The sequence below is a fragment of the Triturus cristatus genome, chromosome 3_2 (genome assembly GCF_964204655.1).
Source record: "Triturus cristatus chromosome 3_2, aTriCri1.1, whole genome shotgun sequence".
Lineage (NCBI taxonomy): Eukaryota > Metazoa > Chordata > Amphibia > Caudata > Salamandridae > Triturus > Triturus cristatus.
This window is the reverse complement of record NC_140584.1, coordinates 933,025,908-933,045,289: the sequence shown is the minus strand read 5'-3', so window position 1 is coordinate 933,045,289 and position 19,382 is coordinate 933,025,908.

The window sequence follows — 19,382 nt, the reverse complement described above, 5'->3', positions numbered from 1 at the left end:
GCTGACGAAGTTTGAGGATGACTATATCGTCTGCAGTTCTGAAGGGTAGGGGTAACCGTTTGTCTATCAGGGCCTCCCGGAACACTTAAAATAATCGGGTGCCAGTGAGCACCCAAGTGGCGTTATAAAATTTGGCCCGCAGGCCATCCAGACATGGCGACCTCCCCAGCCGGAGCTGCAACAGGGCCACACACAATTCCTCTGATGTAATGTCTGACTCCAAAGCCTCCCCGTCCTGTGGGGAGAGAGTTTTTGAAGGAAATAAAAGTTTGGTATTAATTACAATAAAAAATATGTTAAATACTGAAGGGTACTCCATATATGTTGTAAGATGGGTATCAATAATATTCTTATGAGTATTCAGGAAACAGTCGCCCTTTTATCAGACAGCGGAAAATCTAGATCTGGATCACAGGTCAGCGTTCAGCCTTGAACACATTCATATCTACCTGCACAGTTCCTGGGAAAGGAAAGGTTGGTGACGGAATCTGCACCTGGTAATTAAATGCTTAATATATAACTGGGCAGGGACAGCTGAGACCCACTGGAAGAAGGGCTACACCTCTGCAGCCAACACAGGAGGGTCTCACCTCTGAAGTTTTGGTTGGAAGGGATCAGGCAGCTTTGTCATCAATGAGCATAGCTGATGCTCTCCAGGGAGCTCTTTCCACAGACAACGTGAAGTAGCCATTTTGAATTGTCCCAGAGTGCTGTGCAGGAAGGTTGGGAGAGTGGTGGATTCATCATGTAGTATAAGGTTGACCAGGAGTGCGTGGCCTCTTGAATTTTCCACTCCCACCTAAAAGCCCCTGCACAAGGAAGATTCAGTTGAAAAGACCCTGGAAGCAACAACGGTGAAAGGATGCCCAGCTAGAAGAAGCCACCTGATGTCATGCAAGGATGAACTGAAGGACTTTAACTCCAGGTGAACCCCAGAATTAGGATGGGTCTCTCCAGGACCAGTGGTGCCTGCTCCCTTAGGCCCCTGTGAGGAACAGGTAGAGGAATGAAACTGCTGGGACCCCGGATGATGCTACTAGGAAGTCTGTGAACTGGTCCTAGGCACCGCTGATCTGCCAGTGCCCTTCAATAAGCCAGGATTATTATGGGCTGGGGAAGTGTGGCAGGAAGGGTGTGTTGCTGGGGCTGTGCAAGATGCCCTCACCAGCAGGAGAGGAGCACCAGGAGCCAGGCAGAGGACAGATCTGGTGCAGGAAGCCAGAAAATCCAGCTCCCCGTGAAAATTGCCCATTTAGATGCCAGGAGGCCTGAAGAAAATCCCTGTAAGGGCATCAGAAGACAGTGTAGATGCATCACATACCTTAAGATATATAATAAAACTAACCAAGCAGACAAACCATTCACACTCTAATATTAATCATTTGGCAGAGAGATCTGTAAACCACGCGGTGCATTATCCTCATTCAAATGACCAAACCAAGGCTTTTTAAATAGGAAAAGAACAGGAAAGGAAATGACATCAAACATCACATGACAAAACCCATAATGGATTGGGAAAGTGAGGAAGAAACCACAGAAAGACCAGCCATGATAAAAAGGGTGGAAAAAGAGAAGGAAAACCTGAAGGAGGCTAACTATGGAGTCACCTTAATAGACCTGCAGGCAGGTGATTGTCATTTTAGAGTTGAAAAGAGAAGGAGCAACAATAAGGAGCATAAGAGTAATCAGACCCAGGTGTGAGAGACTCCTATCAGGCAGCTGTCGGCTTCGTATGGCATCTTCTGAACCTCGGGAACCATGGAACCCCACAAAGATCCTTGAGTCTCAGGTGCCTGACAAGCCTCACAATCAACAGGATGTGGGTTATTGGGGGCTGGAAATTCAAACTTGGGTGAGTTTTTGTCCCTAGATTGGTACCTTGATGGACCCTAAAAATCCAAGTAAAGTGAATTTGTACTTTAAGGGAGATTTCACCTGTAACATGTACACATTGTATGCATGACAGATTTTCTGGAAGGACTACAGTTAAGTGCATTAAAATGCCTTCCCCAGGACAGTACTAACTCTTGCCTAGTCCCTTCTGCGGCAGGCTACCTGTGCACAGATACCGGACTGCGCACCACAGTAGTCCCACAAGCACACCCTATACACGTTCACACGTGCTTAGATGTTCCTGTGTAACCAACACAGTGCCTCTTACCCTAGCTATGCCTTAAAAGGTGGACACTGGGGAGACTCACTCACAGTAAAAATCCAATAACCGGGTGTTCAAATGCAAAACATTCTGAGGGACTAAAAAGACAGAACCCTTTGATACAAAGTTTAATTCCACAACACCTATTATGGATGCTTTCATTCAATGCAGCATATCGGGCAAGGCTTGACCAGTGCAAGAAGTTAAGCTGGATCAATTTAAACCTGGCATTTCACAATACCTATTTTACATGCTCACATTTCCCTCCATGTCTGGTTATGTATATTTACAGGCCTTGCTTCTATTTATTCCCGAAGTTCAAGAGTCCACCTGATTCAGAGTGCTGCCATTTTTCTGCACCTCAACATCAGGAACCTGATTGCCTACCGGATCTGAGCCACAGGAGCAACATTGGGGAACACAGTCACAGTTGTCTTTAGCTAATTCTCTTTTAGTCTCTCATAAAGGAACTGCCATCCCAGATACTTGTTATCTCCTGAAACAAAATCACGCCGCACATACCTAGAGCCTTCCAGCAGTGCGATTATGTCCTCTGTTACTTTCCTAAACTGCATACGCACTCACAAACCAAGAAGGTTTATAATGAGACACCATCTTCAAGCATTTCTTGTAACTCTTCAACTCGCTTTTTTTCATGCTCACTGCATTGTCTGGTCACTGTGCTACTAAGAAACAGAAGGTGCTCCATTGATTCATGGTGCATTCCATCAGCCTTTCTTTGCACTCTGTTATGGAGACTTAATTCCGCTATGGACAGCAGCAGCATAAGAAACCCTATATCTTGGAGCCATAGCTCTGTCAAATGGCTGCTTAATATTTTTTAGAGCTAATCTTGCTCTCCCATCTTTCCTACCGTAGCTTGCACAGAATTACGTCCAGGTCTTTGTACAGTTTGACTTCCAGCTCCACTGAAATACTCTAGAAAAATGTACATCTCATGGGATAGTACTATCATATTACTTGATGTTGTCAAACCTATTACTAACATCGAGAATCTCAATCCAAATTCGTCTGATTGCTCAGTGCTTGAACTGCTCCTAGCAGGATCCATCCCAATAAGAGGTTGTCTGAACAATGCATTTTGCTTCCCATCAATTTAGATGTTATTTACCCAGCTAACTGCCAGAATTACTGGGATTACCTCTGTCAGATACCTGGTCAATATCAGGTTATCGCACACATGGAGACTCTATGTTGTAATGTCTTGGAAACATACTTGCAATCTGTTGAATTGAAAACTTCTTTGATCTCCAAGGATGTCACTGATAGATTTCTTTGACTTTCCAATGCAATCACCATGATATGGCAGAACCTCCCGAGAATGACTGCTGTGTTCATCTGTGGGACAAAACAAGATGGGTCCCAAATCCACCAGATCAGCATCCTTCCCTGAAGTTTAGTCAGTATTATTTTGCTGTAGTGTTTGGGATACATATTGTACTTGCACATGCGTCTTTAGGACTTCCATTTTTTAAACCTTATCTATAGACAATGATTGACTCGGTGAGAGTGACAAAGGACAACCAGTTTTCATAAAATGTACAGTTTCATAAAATGTGGTGCCACATAAACATTGTAAACAGCATAGACCTGAGCCAGTACCCCACCATTTCATGGTTTTCTTTTAACCATAGCGTAAGTGGCTGCTAATTGTTTTGAGATGCATCATGTATCCACTTCCAAGTTGGTTAAATTATTTTCACCAGTGAATGTTGCATATTTGGAATTCTTGGTTGGGCATATAACCTCTTATATTAAATCCTCTGATGCTTCTTTTATTCCATTCTAAGTAAGAAGTAGGATGCCATACCCACACCTAGTCCACCGGTTCTATTTGTTCTCTTGCCTATTGGGCTGCAGCACCAGTATAATGCCTCTCTTCGCTGTATGCATTCTGACTGGTGGTCATATTCTCCTAGTATCTCTGGTGCATGTATTCCTGTAAGCCAGCCTCTCTGGATGCATTTTTCACCTTTTTACTCCATCGTGTCTGTTTCTAAACAAGTGAATCCCACAAGTAATCTTTCATGCCTCTTATATTGTGAGCTTACATATCCCTCTTTTAATTCCTGTAACTGTCTCTCAGACGATCCTAACAGCACAGCCACGTAGTTTTGTTTCTCTTTCCCAATTATCGGTCAATATGACATCATTATGTTCTTCTGCTTGAAACCTCCAAAATGATATTTTGGACTTGGAGCACTCCATTTCGCAAACCTAACAAAGGATATTGATCATAAATTCTTAATCGCCCCATTCCCTGTATTTCATGGTTTCCCGGGTGCTGTTTTCATCTCCCACCATCTGTTGTGTAGGATTACTTGAGGCTCTGAGGTGATGGGCCCATTGACACCACTGGCTTCCTTACTGGTTGTCACATTTCACACTTCCCATAAATCTTATGATACCATCTTACTAAGAATTTGAGCTTTAAATAAACTTGTGAGGCCAAAATGGCAGTGTATGCTATTTAATTATTTTCCCTTTCAAAAAAGATTCTGTATGGGCTGTGTATTAAGGTCAAGCCACTGAACATTCAAATGCTGAAATTAATAAATGTCCACTAGTAAACTGTAACAGTAGTGGACCAGTCCTAAACCACCAAGAGGAATACCTCAAATGGTTGTCAAGTATGCGTTTTGGAACTTGAGAGAGCTAAATAACACAATGAAGAGGCAGGAAATCTTGCCTCAGTTTGCATAATTTAGGAACTAACATTGACTTTAACAATTATAAAGGGGCGATAAAATTAAAATACAAATGGATTAGAAGTTTTCTCACAAGCTAAAAAAAAAGAAAACATTACATAAAACCTCAAAGACCAAGTTAATTGTACCAAAATATCAAGCTAAGGCTAGTGAAAGTTTCTATTACAGTACTCAATATGATCAACAACCTGATATACAAATATTAATCAAAAACTAGGGATGAGGATCGGCATTTCCGGAAGGAAATTGAGGAAGGACATTATACAAGGAGGTGTAGTCAATACTTAACTTGACACCACTCCCATCTTGAAAGGCAGTTGGAGATGCATCACAACTGAATTTTCAATCTGTTGAAAACCTCATTGATGTATGATGGATACCTCACCTAAACACAGAAGTTCACCTCTTGTTCCAACTCAAATAAATCACGAATGAGAATTGATTTCCTGTTCACAACAAGAAGCCTACTCAGCTGCATGACTGATGTAGTAATATGCCCAATAACTATTTCAATCCTTGCTTTTCCCTAAATTTATTTTGATGTACAATACAAACTCCCCTAGACAGCATCTCAATACAGCTATTCTAAGCAAATATGAGCCCATACAGCACAGCAAGATGTTCAAAATGGACCTCTTCTTTTTAAATTACTTTATTAAGCTATCTCCCAAGGCAACCTGGTATGTGTACACTGCAACACTGAGTCCATATTATGAGTGGTACGAATCCTGCGCATCCCCCTCTTTGCACAGGGATCGGAATTGGGAGTAATGCAAACTTGATCACAATTGGTAAGAGCCCAAAAGAATAGAAAAATATGTAATATGCCACCTATTGCTAAACATGATGCCTTAACTGAACCCCCAGATGTTTGGTACCGAACATCTCGTCTTAATAACCCACACCGATGCCAGTGTTGGATATATTAAGAAATGCACCCAGATGGCACCTTAAAGATGTCCCCTGAAAACCTACCGACTACTAGTGTGTTCACAGACTGTTCCCGGCCAGCCAGCCACCCCCTGAGGTGAGAGCCTTCACTCTCGGAGGTCAGGAACACAGTCTGCTCTTGGCGGCATTTGACATCCCCCCTCCCCTCCCCCCCTCTGCAGGATGAGCATCTCTAGGGCAGGAAGCTTCAAAGCACTGCCTCTTTTGTTATGTGAACCAGGCCTCTCCAGATAGTGGAGATGCCAACCCACCTGTCCTGACCCCACCTTCTTGGCAGCAGGACAGGCGGGAAAATTATTAAGATTAGAAGGTGCGCCCATCTTCAGCCGGCACCACTCTTAAGGTGAACTAGCTGGTGTTGACACTACTTTTCAGATTCTTCCATCGTGATTTGGGCGGGATTAGTATTCTAGGGTCAGGGTTATGTCTACTTCCCACAGGAAGTGGTCATATGGAGGGTGTAGACACCCTAAAGGTAGGTATCCCACTGGCTACTACCTGTCCCTCCCTGTACCGCCCCTAATTTGAGTATTTAGGTGGCACCCTTGAACCCAAGAACTCAGATTTGATGGATCAAGAGAAGGAGGACGAAGAGATGATACTGCCTAGCAACCGAGTATGAAGACACCAGGACCAACTGGAGCTGTGCAGCACCAACCCCTGGGAAACCGTACACCCTGCACCAAACACCAACAGTGAGAGTCCAGTCCAGATTCTCACTGTACCATGACCGAGCAGCTGTCGAGGGATGTCAGCATCACTGAGACCCACTTCATGAGTGGCCCACCTGTTCTGGTTTTGCCCCTGCCAGCTGTTTGTCCCTAACCGCGATGAGCAATTTTGCACACCCAGCCCAGCCAACCGAACCACTCTGCACCTGTGCCGCCCATTTGTGATACCGACGAACCGGGTATGCTCCATAGCTTCAAGACCCCTTGTGACCCAAGCACCCGTTTGGGAGCTCAAGGAGTTGTGTTTAGGTGGCCCCCCTCTTCGTAGAACCCAGCTACCAACCCTACCAGCACCCTGCTCCCGGTGAAACCCTGGCAGTTCCTGAAGAACTGCTGGTAGTACTTTGGACCATGGCCCCCTACAACTCTAAACCCAGAAGATGAACCCCTGAAATCCACTGTACTTATCTTAGTTGCATTTATGACTTTTCCTTCCATAGGATTGCATTTTGAGGAAAGCCTCACAACTTTAAAAGTGTTACTTGTAAAATTTGATGACACAAAAAGTTGGAGTTCTTTTTCTAATTTGGTCTCATATTTATTCTTTGAGTGTGTGTCTCATTTATTTTCTCTGTGAGTTCAACAAATGTTTAGCACTACCCTCTGATAAGCCTAACTGCTTGCCAACACTACCACCAAAGAGAGCGTTAGTATTATCTACTTTAGCCTCTTTAAACCAATTGGCGACCCACTGGACTCTGCACAGTGTACATCTTTTTAGTACACTATATAGAGAGCCAGCTTCCTACATGCTAATTTGGGAATTATATCTTCCCTAATACATTGTCTTAAATCTGATTAAGAGCAAGTAGATTGTCTTGTTACTCTAGTCTTATTTTTGTTTCACCTCATTCATTGTGTTTAGCCATGTCTGGTAATGTTCTGAGAGCTCTTGCAATCCATCCTTGTATGGAGCAGCACCAACGTTTGTTCTAATCTCTTGGTTCCCTAATTTACAGCTATTGTTCGAATTCTTCAAATTTACTTTTACCACATGTTCCTACCTATTGCAATAGTTATATGCCAGGGTTGTACATTCTTCACTCTAATGCTCTCACATTAGAATCCCCACCTCTTTTTTATATAATATAATTTTATTGACTTTTCGCAAGTTATGCACCAAATAGAACAATCACCTGAATTGATGCAATGCCTCCCACCTCACACACAATCAAAGGAGTTTAGACGTATGCAGGATATTAGACACAACTCAACAGGTTGAAAATCACATTAATCATTAAGCAAACTCAACCAGTGAGGACATCCGATATTGCCCAGTTCCTGTTGGCTTCCTCAGATTTACCCAATAATCCCTCTGTATTCTCGCCAATTGGCCCAAATCTTAATGTGTTTATTAGGGCAACCTCTGGACTCAGATCAGCAGTTGAAGAGCCATTGAGTGATCCAGCCCTGTAGCCCACCTCGCCAAAGATGGACATGATGCATTTCCCCAGTTCCGTGCAATATCCTTCTTCGCCACCAACAGCCCCAAATGGAGGAGAGCGATTCTATATCTATTATTGTCAATAGCCACCATAATGTGGAACAGAGAGAGCCTAGGATCTGGACTCAGTAGTCAACCGAACACCAAACCCAGTGCGGTCAACACTCAATTCCGAATGCTTTGCTTTGCTGGGCAGGATCAGTTAGTGTTTTAAAAAATTCAGCCTCTTACAGTCTTCTGCCAAAGTGCCACAATTTCAATCGAGTAATGTAAACCCTGTGTAACACCTGCGTCTTAATTAGTCGGAATTGCATGGCAATGGCTATCACCCGTGAGAACATTCTAGCAATCTAGCGTCTCTCCAATTGTCATTTGGCCTTCTTGGGCCCACTTTAGTTCTCCATTTTAGTTTGAAACTTTACACATTTTAGGCTAAAATCTTTTTATCAATGTTACTTTTGCATATTTTGCTTGCACAATATTATTCTGGGAAGACAATGTACATTCTGCTTGTTCTGTACACTTCGTTCAAGGCTAGCAACACAGAACAAGATACCCTAGTGCTTGTGTTGCCTGTTCAGAGACATCTTCTAACATCTAGACATATCATTGCATCAGAGCTGTACCTCTAACACAGTGGCTTTTATTATAAACATGATACAGTGCCCTTTAGAGGTCAGAGAGGAACACTCCAGTCACAACTGTCCTGAAACAAATCCTGTGTTCGACATGCAGCTCTGTTGATGCTGATCTTCCATCCGGCAGAAAAGGATTGCCGGTCCTATTCCAGGCCCACTCCCTGTACAGCTATCCACATATGGGGGCTCAGGCTAATCTAAGAGATTGAGAAGAGGGTAGACCCACTATGCTCTCATAATATGGGTAGTGATAGGCAGATATATATAGAAATATATAGAAATCAGACTGCCATGGTTAGACTGTTTATTCTTTTCGCCATGTTCTTAATGCTGGTTACTTTTCTTTGTTTTATCTGCCTAAAAATCTCAACTAATTCTTTCTATGCAAGACTACGACTGTTTCAATAACCATGTTTCAATTTACCATGGGCATGCATAAATAAACAACGAAAGGGGTAAGATCATTTTCCACTATTCTCTTGGGAATCAGTGGATCTTGTTCGAGGTTGCCAAAATCAACTAACATCACAACAAAGAAATCTAGGGTCCACTCAAAAATAGATCAAGCAATTCAAATATTTTTATAGTCTAAACATGAATCATGAATCCCATCAGCCACCAGAATAGCAGCCCACATCATTTGGGATCTGATAGCCCTGTCTGAGCCATCAGGTTGATAAAGGCTGCAGATAGTACTGGTAACTTACACCTCTCTGTTCATCTTGAGAAGAGGTATCTATCAAATCTTAGTGTGGCTGACAAGTATGAATGGTGGTGATAGAAGCAGTGCAAAAACAAAAAATATAAGGAAGTGATATTAAAATTGTCAAATAAGACAGAAAAAACCTTTTAATAATATCTGCCCATATGACAAAATCTAAAAACAGTGTAGACGCAGTTTTGACAGAATAACTGCTCTAGTCCAACAATTAGGTCAACATTTTTCAGCCGAAGGATGAATATTAATCCGGCTTTCGTCAGGACCAATCAGAACCTTTGCTACTGCTGTATATATGGTGTAAAATCAAACCCAGTGCAATTTTTTTTTTTTTATTTCAAACCTCTCCTTACGATTTGTTAGGGGAGCATCTTTGTGTAATCCTAAAAGATGAAAAAGAACAAAAATAGGAATAAGGGTAGACATTCAACATGAAACGTGTATAGACAAATCGCTTGATCTCTCTTGAACTTAATAATCCTTAACAAAAACATTCAATAATCCACTACAAATACATGTTAGTGTCACGAGCTAAATAATGCTCAAAAAAGAGGGAAAGAATGCTTACCCGTCTATAGTACGGGAGACCGCCTCACCTCACCTGGCATCCTGCTTAGATAAAAGTGGCCCCGCTCTATGTGGAGACAAGTGGTACAAAACTTTATTTAACCACTTGTCCATTGTTAAAAAACCAAATCTCTTAATTTCCAAATAGGCATCTAACTCGGTTCAAACCTATGTATAGTCTAAGACAGCCTGATACAGATCGTAATAAAGGCAATCTTGTTACTACAATCAAACTATACAGAATGATGTCCGTATTAATGCTAGTTTTCTAAATTGTATGGAATCTCTTAACGTGCGAAAAAAAACACCAGTTTGCATTGTCGCATGAAGATCGTGTTGTAAAGACAAACATACTTTCTCAAATAGCTAACACACCTCTCGTAATAAGGTCTAGGATAACGTGAAACCAAGCCAAAGATTCACAAACCTGTCCGTCGGTACCACAGAACATTTCAGAGTCGGACGGGGAGGTGCAAGCGCGCCAGTATCGCATGTTTAAATGTAGTTTGACACAGCGCGTTCAATCATGACGTCAAACTAACGCGACTGGGCATCATGGGATTTGTAGTTCCCATCTAAACTCATGGAGGAAGTACCCGAAACCACACGCTCATTACTCGCATAAACATGATGCGACTCGGCATCATAGAACGTGTAGTCTCGTATCGTCTATATTAAATGCTGTTTGACACAGCGCATTCAATCATAACATCAACTTAGCACGACCAGGCATCCTAGGATACGTCGTCCCCATCCAAGCTAATAGAGAATGTCAACGCAACCACACGCTCCTTGTTTGCGTAGCCATGATGCGACTCGGCATCATGGGTCATGTAGTCTTGTTTGTAAACTCAGTGAAAAAACAATTGTCTCCCTTCGCAAGAAAGAGAGAAGTTCTCAGGGCCAACATTCATAATAGGTTAAAAAAGACGGCCTCATATATTAGAAAGGCCTATATAGAAACTGTCTAATGATGACCCCGACAGATCTGGAAGCTCTAAACAACTATTTTATGTATATTGACCTAACACAAGTTAAGAGAATCAAAAAATCAAACTGTTCAATAGACAAAGACCTTGCATTGGCCATGATCAACAATGTAGTATGTTCTCAATGTTTAGGCATAATCAAAGTATTGTCCAGGGAATATCGTCATTCAATCCCTGCACATCAGTAAGTCTGTAAATCCATTTTTGTTCCCTTTTAAACAGAAATTGTGTAATATCACTAACATGAGCAGGGATAAATGGCCGTTCAAGTATAGTCCACTTCAAATCCTCAGCTTTGTGGTTCAGCATCAAAAAATGATTAGTCAAGCGAGTGGCCTGTTTTTTGCAACGAATTGTACTTTTATGTTCACTGATACGTAACTTTTCTTTGCGTACCGTCATTCCAACGTACCTCAGTGAACATGGACCGGTAATGATGTAAATTACCTTTTCGGAGTTGCAATTCGCATGTTTTCTCAAAACCCAGGGTCTTGGTGTTCCTATGTCTATCTGTTTCACATGTTGTGTCTGAGGGCAAACAGAACAAGAGCCACAGGGAAAATGGCCTTGTACCGGAGGAAGATTCCACAAAGTGTTGGTTTGGGTCAGTGTCACAATCTTAGGCCTTGTATGGACCAAAACATCCCTCAAGTTAGTGCCTCTCTTGTACGAAAAAAGCGGACTAGGTACAGTATCAGGCCCTATGTTTAGAATCCGCCAGTGTTTACGTATACTTTTCTCTACTTTGTTCGTCATGGTACTGAAAGTATGCACAAACGTCAGTCTGTTTAGAGGTGGTTTGGTCACTGGGGGTTCTAGAAGGGCCTCCCGGTTGTTATTAGAGGCTCTTTTCCATGCTTTCTTGATCAAACGAGTAGGGTAACGACGCTCTTTTAGTTGCACTGACAGATTTTTTGCATGTTTTTGAAAATTGACAGGATCAGAACAATTTCTCTTAATTCGCAGAAACTGGCCTACTGGCAAATTTTCTCTCAATGCTCTTGGATGATGGCTTTCAAAAGTAAGCAATGAGTTTCTTGCCATTGGTTTCTTGTATAATTCGCTGCCAAGATGTCCTTCATGAGGATATATGCAAATGTCAAGAAAGGGGAGACGTTCTTTCGTAAACTCTACTGTGAAGTTCAAAAAGGCGTTTCGATGGTTCAGCCACTGATGAAAAACTTGAATATCAGAAGCCGTGCCTCTGTAGATGACAAAGATATCATCTATATATCTTTTCCACAATAGTATTTTAACGCGGAAAGGATTGCTCGAGGTCAAGATAGGATCTTGTTCAAACTTATGGACATACAAATTCGCTAACGATGGTGCAAAAATGCTGCCCATAGAAGTGCCTGAGATTTGGAGATAGATATCATTCTCAAACCTAAAAAAATTCTCAGTCATAGCCAACCTTGCGCACTCAAGAATAAATGATACTGGTGTAATTGTATCTAAATCTTGTATTCTTGATTCTAGAAGATCTCGAATAGTATCGAGAGTTTCTGTCTGTGGAATCGAGGTGTACAATGATTCTATGTCAAAAGAGACAAGATAATCTTCATCTACATCAAATGCTGTCTCAGGTAGAAGTCTCAAAATGTCTTGTGTATCTTGCAAAAATGTTGGCATCAGTTTCACCATTGGTTTTAGGAAAAAATCGACAAAGGTGGATAACGGCTCCAAGAGGGACCCTATCCCTGAAATTATTGGGTGACCAGGTGGAGGTCTTTGTGGCTTGTGAATTTTGGGTAATGTATAGAACTGTGGCATAATTGGATATTTGGTTAACAAAAATTCACCCACATTTGGTGTGATCCATCCTTCAGTTTTGGCTTCCTCAATCAAGATTTCAATTTCTCTAGTCAATCTAGAAGTGGGGTCAGTTTTCAAGAGACGATAAGAATGCAAATCGCCTAATTGGCGTAAACATTCTTGACGATAGGATACAGTATCCTGGACCACAATCGCTCCCCCTTTATCTGCGGGTTTAATTGTTATCTCGGTGTCATTAGATAAAGTCTGTAAGGCCAGTTTCTCATTGCCAGGTAAATTCTGATAGGGTTTATCTTGTGAATCACAGATCGCCCTCATGTCATAAGTAACGGCTTTTTCAAACGTCAATACTTGCTCAGGTACCAAGTGATGTGGTGGATTGAATTTGGAAGGTAATTTCAAACCTGTGTTAGAGGAAACATCATCCATTATCACAGTATCACTCTCTTTATTTTTAAAGAAAAAGTGTAGGCGAATCTTCCTGAAGAAACGCGCCAATTCACATCTCATTAAAAAAGGTTCGCCAAGATTAGTTGGTACAAATCCTAATCCTCTATCAAGGACCGCATTCTCATCTTTTGTGAGGTTACGCGAGCTCAAATTCAAAACTAAACTGTCGGGTTCGAGCTGGTGCTCGGCTGTTGAAGACCCTTCCTGCTCCGTGTGTTCGGAGGAGGCGGATCGTCTTCCCAGTGAACGAGCTGTTGTCCCCTTCTCCTGCCTCTGTTTCTGGTTCTGTTTCTTCCATGGCTATGTTCTAAAAAAGCCTGGTTTCCAAAAAACTGTGTTGGAGGAGGAAAGGGTGTCATAGGGGAGTGATATTGCGGATATCCCCAAGGTGTCGGAGGCCACCAAAGGCCTTGCTGTTGATAATGGCCATGTCTCCCTCTTCTCCGATTAGGTCTGGAATAAGTACCCATACCTTGATTATGTTGTGTATCAAAACCCGAAGACACCGAATCACTTGAAAACGTATCAGACCCTGAGGAGGAATAGTTGGAACCAGTTTTTTTGCCTTTTTTGTTAAATTCTGGTGCCACATACCCCTCTCTAGTATAGGGGTAAACTTTCTCAAGCCAGAACCGTGCCAGGTCTTTCTTGAATTTCTCTATCTTATAAGAAGAATAGAGTCTCTATATTCTTTGTTAGATTTATTTGTTTCTTCTAGATTCTTTCTGTACAGAGTGTTTGTGATGGTAGTTTTAATTTGACCTTCTAACACCTGAATCTCAATCAGGATGGTATCAGCTATTCTTTTGGCAGTACTTATAATAAGTATCAGCCAATCGCGTGTACACCGACACGCGATCAAGGACCAGTCCTTCATAAAAATTAAAATTTCGCACGTTAAGATATTCCATACAATTTAGAAAACTAGCGTTAATACGGACATCATTCTGTATAGTATGATCGTAGTAACAAGATTGCCTTTATTACGATCTGTATCAGGCTGTCTTAGACAGTACATAGGTTTGAACTGAGTTAGATGCCTATTTGGAAATTAAGAGATTTGTTTTTTTTAAAATGGACAAGTGGTTAAGAACAGTTTTGTACCACTTGTCTCCACATAGAGCGGGGCCACTTTTATCTGAGCAGGATGCCAGGTGAGGTGAGGCGGTCTCACGTACTATAGACGGGTAAGCATTCTTTCCCTCTTTTTTGAGCATTATTTAGCTCGTGACACTAACATGTATTTGTAGTGGATTATTGAATGTTTTTGTTAAGGATTATTAAGTTCAAGAGAGATCAAGCGATTTGTCTATACACGTTTCATATTGAATGTCTACCCTTATTCCTATTTTTGTTCTTTTTCATCTTTTAGGATTATACAAAGATGCTCCCCTAACAAATCGTAAGGAGAGGTTTGAAATAAATAAAAATAAAAAATTCGCACTGGGTTTCATTTTACACCATATATACAGCAGTAGCAAAGGTTCTGTTTGGTCCTGACGAAAGCCGGATTAATATTCATCCTTCGGCTGAAACATGTTGACCTAATTGTTTGACTAGAGCAGTTATTCTGTCAAAACTGCGTCTACACTGTTTTTAGATTTTGTCATATGGGCAGATATTATTAAAAGGTTTTTTCTGTCTTATTTGACAATTTTAATATCACTTCCTTATATTTTTTGTTTTTGCACTGCTTCTATCACCACCATTCATACTTGTCAGCCACACTAAGATTTGATAGATACCTCATCTCAAGATGAACAGAGAGGTGTAAGTTACCCGTACTATATGCAGCCTTGATCAACCTGATGGCTCAGACAGGGCTATCGGATCCCAAATGATGTGGGCTGCTATTCTGGTGGCTGATGGGATTCATGATTCATGTTTAGACTATAAAAATATTTGAATTGCTTGATCTATTTTTGAGTGGACCCTAGATTTCTTTGTTGTGATGTTAGTCTTCAGAAACTAAAGGGATTAGTTTTCTAGCGATCGGTAAATATTGTCCCTTTGACCCCCCTTTTGATATATTTATTATATCTTGTTATATAGTGTTTAGAGCAGCTCCGGCTGCGGGTCATTTTCATATGCTCTTTAGTTGCTGATCCCCATGTGATTCTAATGCATTTTGAGCTTTTTACAATTTACATATTTCTTTGATTTCCTTATCATGGCAGAACACTCAGGCTTGTCTTTTGACGACAGTGTCTTACAATCAATCTTGACAGACAATCCTAGCATTCTAGATACATTACCGGAGGCTCCATCCAATTCTCAAAATGATTGGCAATCTCTACTCAATCTGAAGAGAATACATACACGTACATCAATCCACGGTGCTATAATGACCGAATACCTTCGAGGCAATTGTGCACCAACAGGATTGATAGTGACAAATGCCCCAAGTGTCAAGACAAGCGAAAGAAGGTACCACGCACCTGAAATTCCCTTCCTCCACGGGAACAGCTGGACTGAAGACCTGGACTCAATTGACGAGAATTTCCCAGCTCCCCTGCCTCGCTACAGCGAATAAAATTCACTTCCAGCAAGAAGGGGGAAAGGGGAATGGGATAATAGAGAGACTCCACTGTGATGCCTGTTTCTCCCGGGCAAGTATGCCTGCTTCTCCTGGACTAGGGTGGTTACTCTGGCATCTGTGAATTAAGTTAACAGAGAATTAGTGGAAGTCCCCTTAAAGGCCCTCACTACTCCCTACCCACTCCCTACGCCCTGACCTTTACCTGATCTCTACTGTGGATTTGCCCCTCTCTTTTAGTTGCCTTTTTTGTGCTCCGCGCTAAGCAAGCGCTACTGTGCTTGATGACTGCTGCTGCGCCTGATGGTGCTCCTGCGCTTGATGGTACTGCTGCACCTGATGATTACTGCTGCGGCAATTCGTGGTAAGCAATATATATATATATATATTTAACATACAACGAGATTAAGTAGATTCTTTTCTTGTTATCGGCACTGCAGAAGAAAGTTCCTCATGGAAACTAAAAGCCAGTAGACTGAATTGTACTCTCTTGAAATTTCTGTCAGGAACCCCAAACAATGATTTAGGAAGTCTATGGGGACTGCTTCTTGTTCTACTACCAGGAACGTAGTAGGGAATATCAGTAGCCTGGCAGTCTCAAATTGTTTAATGCTTCAATACGCATTTAAGCATTAGGCCACTCACCGAGGAATGACTGTTGACCTTTTCTCTGTAGTAGTTCCTGCCTTGAAAGACCTTCCAAGACACCGCTGGTAGAGACTCTGGAGAATTTCCACTCACTGGAAATAACAGGAAAGTTTCTTGTAACACGAGATGAGATAGAAGACTTCTAACTCCACCTCCGGAATCTGTTGAGCAGCGAAGAATATCCTTCTCAACCCCCAACGAATACTTTCTGAAGTTCTGTGAGAGACTCGAAAGACACAGCCTCCTCACAAATTTCTACAGTTGAAGTGCGCCGCGGTCAGGGAACGCGCGCACGTTCAAACATCTGCCTGTCAAACACTAGACCGCTAACCCACAGACCGCCCTGAGAACGGGCGCCCTGTTGGTAATAGTTTTTAACAGACTAGTCTTCTTTTGGGAACGTCTGAAGGAAGGGAAGTGAAACAGCCGACTCCAAGGGTAATTGAAAAGTTTTCTTTTGCGATCAGAACCAGGGGAAACCGTGCAGGAAAACGTTTTGCCGTTCTTGACAGTACCCCCCACCAAGAACTCCCCTCCGCTCTCCTTTGGTTTATTGGGATATGTCCTATGAAACTCACGAACCAATCTGGGGGCATGGATATTTGAACTGGGCTCCCAAGAACGATCCTCCGGACCAAACCCTTTCCAGTCAATTAAATAGAAAACTTCTCCTTTCTTCAGTTTTGAGTCTAGAATCCTCTTGACTTCAAATTCTTCTCCAGCCTGTCTGTGAACTGGAGCTGGAGGCAAACCCATTCTCATACCCACGGGGTTTTTCTTTACTAATGATACATGGAACACTGGCTGAATCTTTAGACTAATGGGAAGCTTGAGTTTCACTGTAACTGAGTTCATCATCCTTTCTACCTCATATGGACCTACAAATCTAGGCTGGAATTTACGATTCCCCTTGAGGCGCATGTATCGAGTGGATAGCCAAACCTTGTCCCCTGGCTCAAAAACGGGATTCTTCCTTCTTTTCTTGTCTGCCTGCACCTTCTGTGTTGCCTTTGCCTTAATCAAGTTCTGAGTTGCTACCTTATAAGTCTCTTGTAATTTACGCACCTTCTCTTCCACAGCTGGTACTAGACTTTCAGACTTATTCACTAAGGTATTGGGGTGTCGACCTGAATTCAAAAAGAACGGGGAAAATCCGGTAGAAGAGTGAACTGCGTTATTATACGCAAATTCAGCTGCCCAAATTAACTCAGGCCAATCTCCCTCCTGATCCATCAAGTACAAGCGCAAATATTGCTCCAGTTCTTGATTTACTCTCTCCGTTTGCCCATCAGTCTGTGGGTGAAAACTGGTGGACAAACGAGAGTCCACCCCTAATTTGCCTAGGAAGGCTCTCCAGAATCGTGAAATGAATTGAGGACCCCTATCGGATATGACCACCTTTGGAATCCCATGCGCCTTGACTATGTGTTGAGTAAACAGAGTGGAAAGCTGAGTTGAAGTTGGAAGGGATTTCAATGGGACAAAATGAGCCATTTTGGTGAAATGATCTACCACCACCCATATAACGGACAACCCCTGACTAGAAGGAAGATCCACAATAAAATCCATTGAGATGGTGTGCCAAGGAGCTGGTGCTATGGGCAAAGGTTGAAGTAACCCTTGTGGGGCTTGTCTTATGGCCTTCCCCTTGACACAACTAGCACAAGATGCCACATACTGTCTCACCTGAGCTTCCAGACCGGGCCACCAAAAGTCTCGTTTGATCAATTCAATGGTCTTCGTGACCCCTTTGTGGCCGGCCAAAGGATCATCATGACAATGCTGTATGACTCTTTCTTGTAGATCAGCCTGTGGAACGAACAATACTCCGTGATGATAGGGTTTCCCATCTCTACTTTCTCTCTCTGGGTCCTCTTTCAACCACTTTGCCAGATCTTCTTGTGACATGGAATCTCTGATCTTCTCTTCCAATTCTGAGTAGAGTATCGCCCCAATAATCTTTTCCTCAGGAATTATGTGAACTTCTCGGGAAGTTTCTCTTTGCTCACTTGAATTTAGCCGGGACAAGGCATCCGCCTTTCCATTGTCTGCTCCTGGTTTGTATGTCAAAACAAAGTTGTAATCTGCGAAGAACAACGACCATCGCAATTGTCGTGGCGAAAGTGTTCGCGCTGACTTCAGGAACTGCAGATTTCTATGGTCTGTATAGACTGTTACTTCATGCTTGGCCCCTAATAGGTAATGTCGCCAGTCCTGAAAAGCATCTTTCACTGCCAAAAGTTCCTTGTCTGCAATGGAATAATTGACTTCAGCCGCTGTTAACTTCCGTGACCTGTAAGCAACGGGATGAAGTTGGCCAGTCTCTCGATGTCTCTGCGACAAAATTCCTCCAATCGCCTGATCAGAAGCATCCGCCTCCACATAAAATGGTTCCTCTATGTTTGGATGCTGCAGAATTGGAGCGGAAATGAAGGCCCTTTTTAAAGACTGAAAGGCTTCCTCAGTCACTGGTCCCCACACGAAAGGTTCTTTCTTCCTCAAAAGGAGAGTGATTGGACGAACTTTCTCCGAAAAATTTGAAATGAATCGCCTGTAGAAGTTAGCAAATCCAATGAATCTTTGTATTTCCTTGACATTTTGTGGAGGGGGCCAGTCTCTTATTGCTTTTACCTTGGAATCGTCCATGGCCACTCCTTCAGGGGACAAAATGAATCCCAGAAATTCAACCTCTGTGGTGTGAAAAACGCATTTTTCCAACTTGACAAAAAGCTGATGATCTAGCAACTTCTTCAAAATGGCGCGCACATGTTGTACATGTTCTTCCATATTAGCAGAGAAAACAAGGATGTCATCAATATATACCACTGCAAAGCGGTCAAGGAATTCTCGAAGGATATCATTTACAAAATGCTGAAAGGCAGCTGGGGCATTGCACAGGCCGAATGGCATTACCTGGTACTCAAAGAGGCCGAATCGCGTCCGGAAAGCTGTCTTCCACTCATGCCCCTCAGCCATTCTAACCAAATGGTAGGCTCCGCGAAGGTCCAACTTAGTGTAGATGCAAGCATCCTTCACCTGATCTAAAAGTT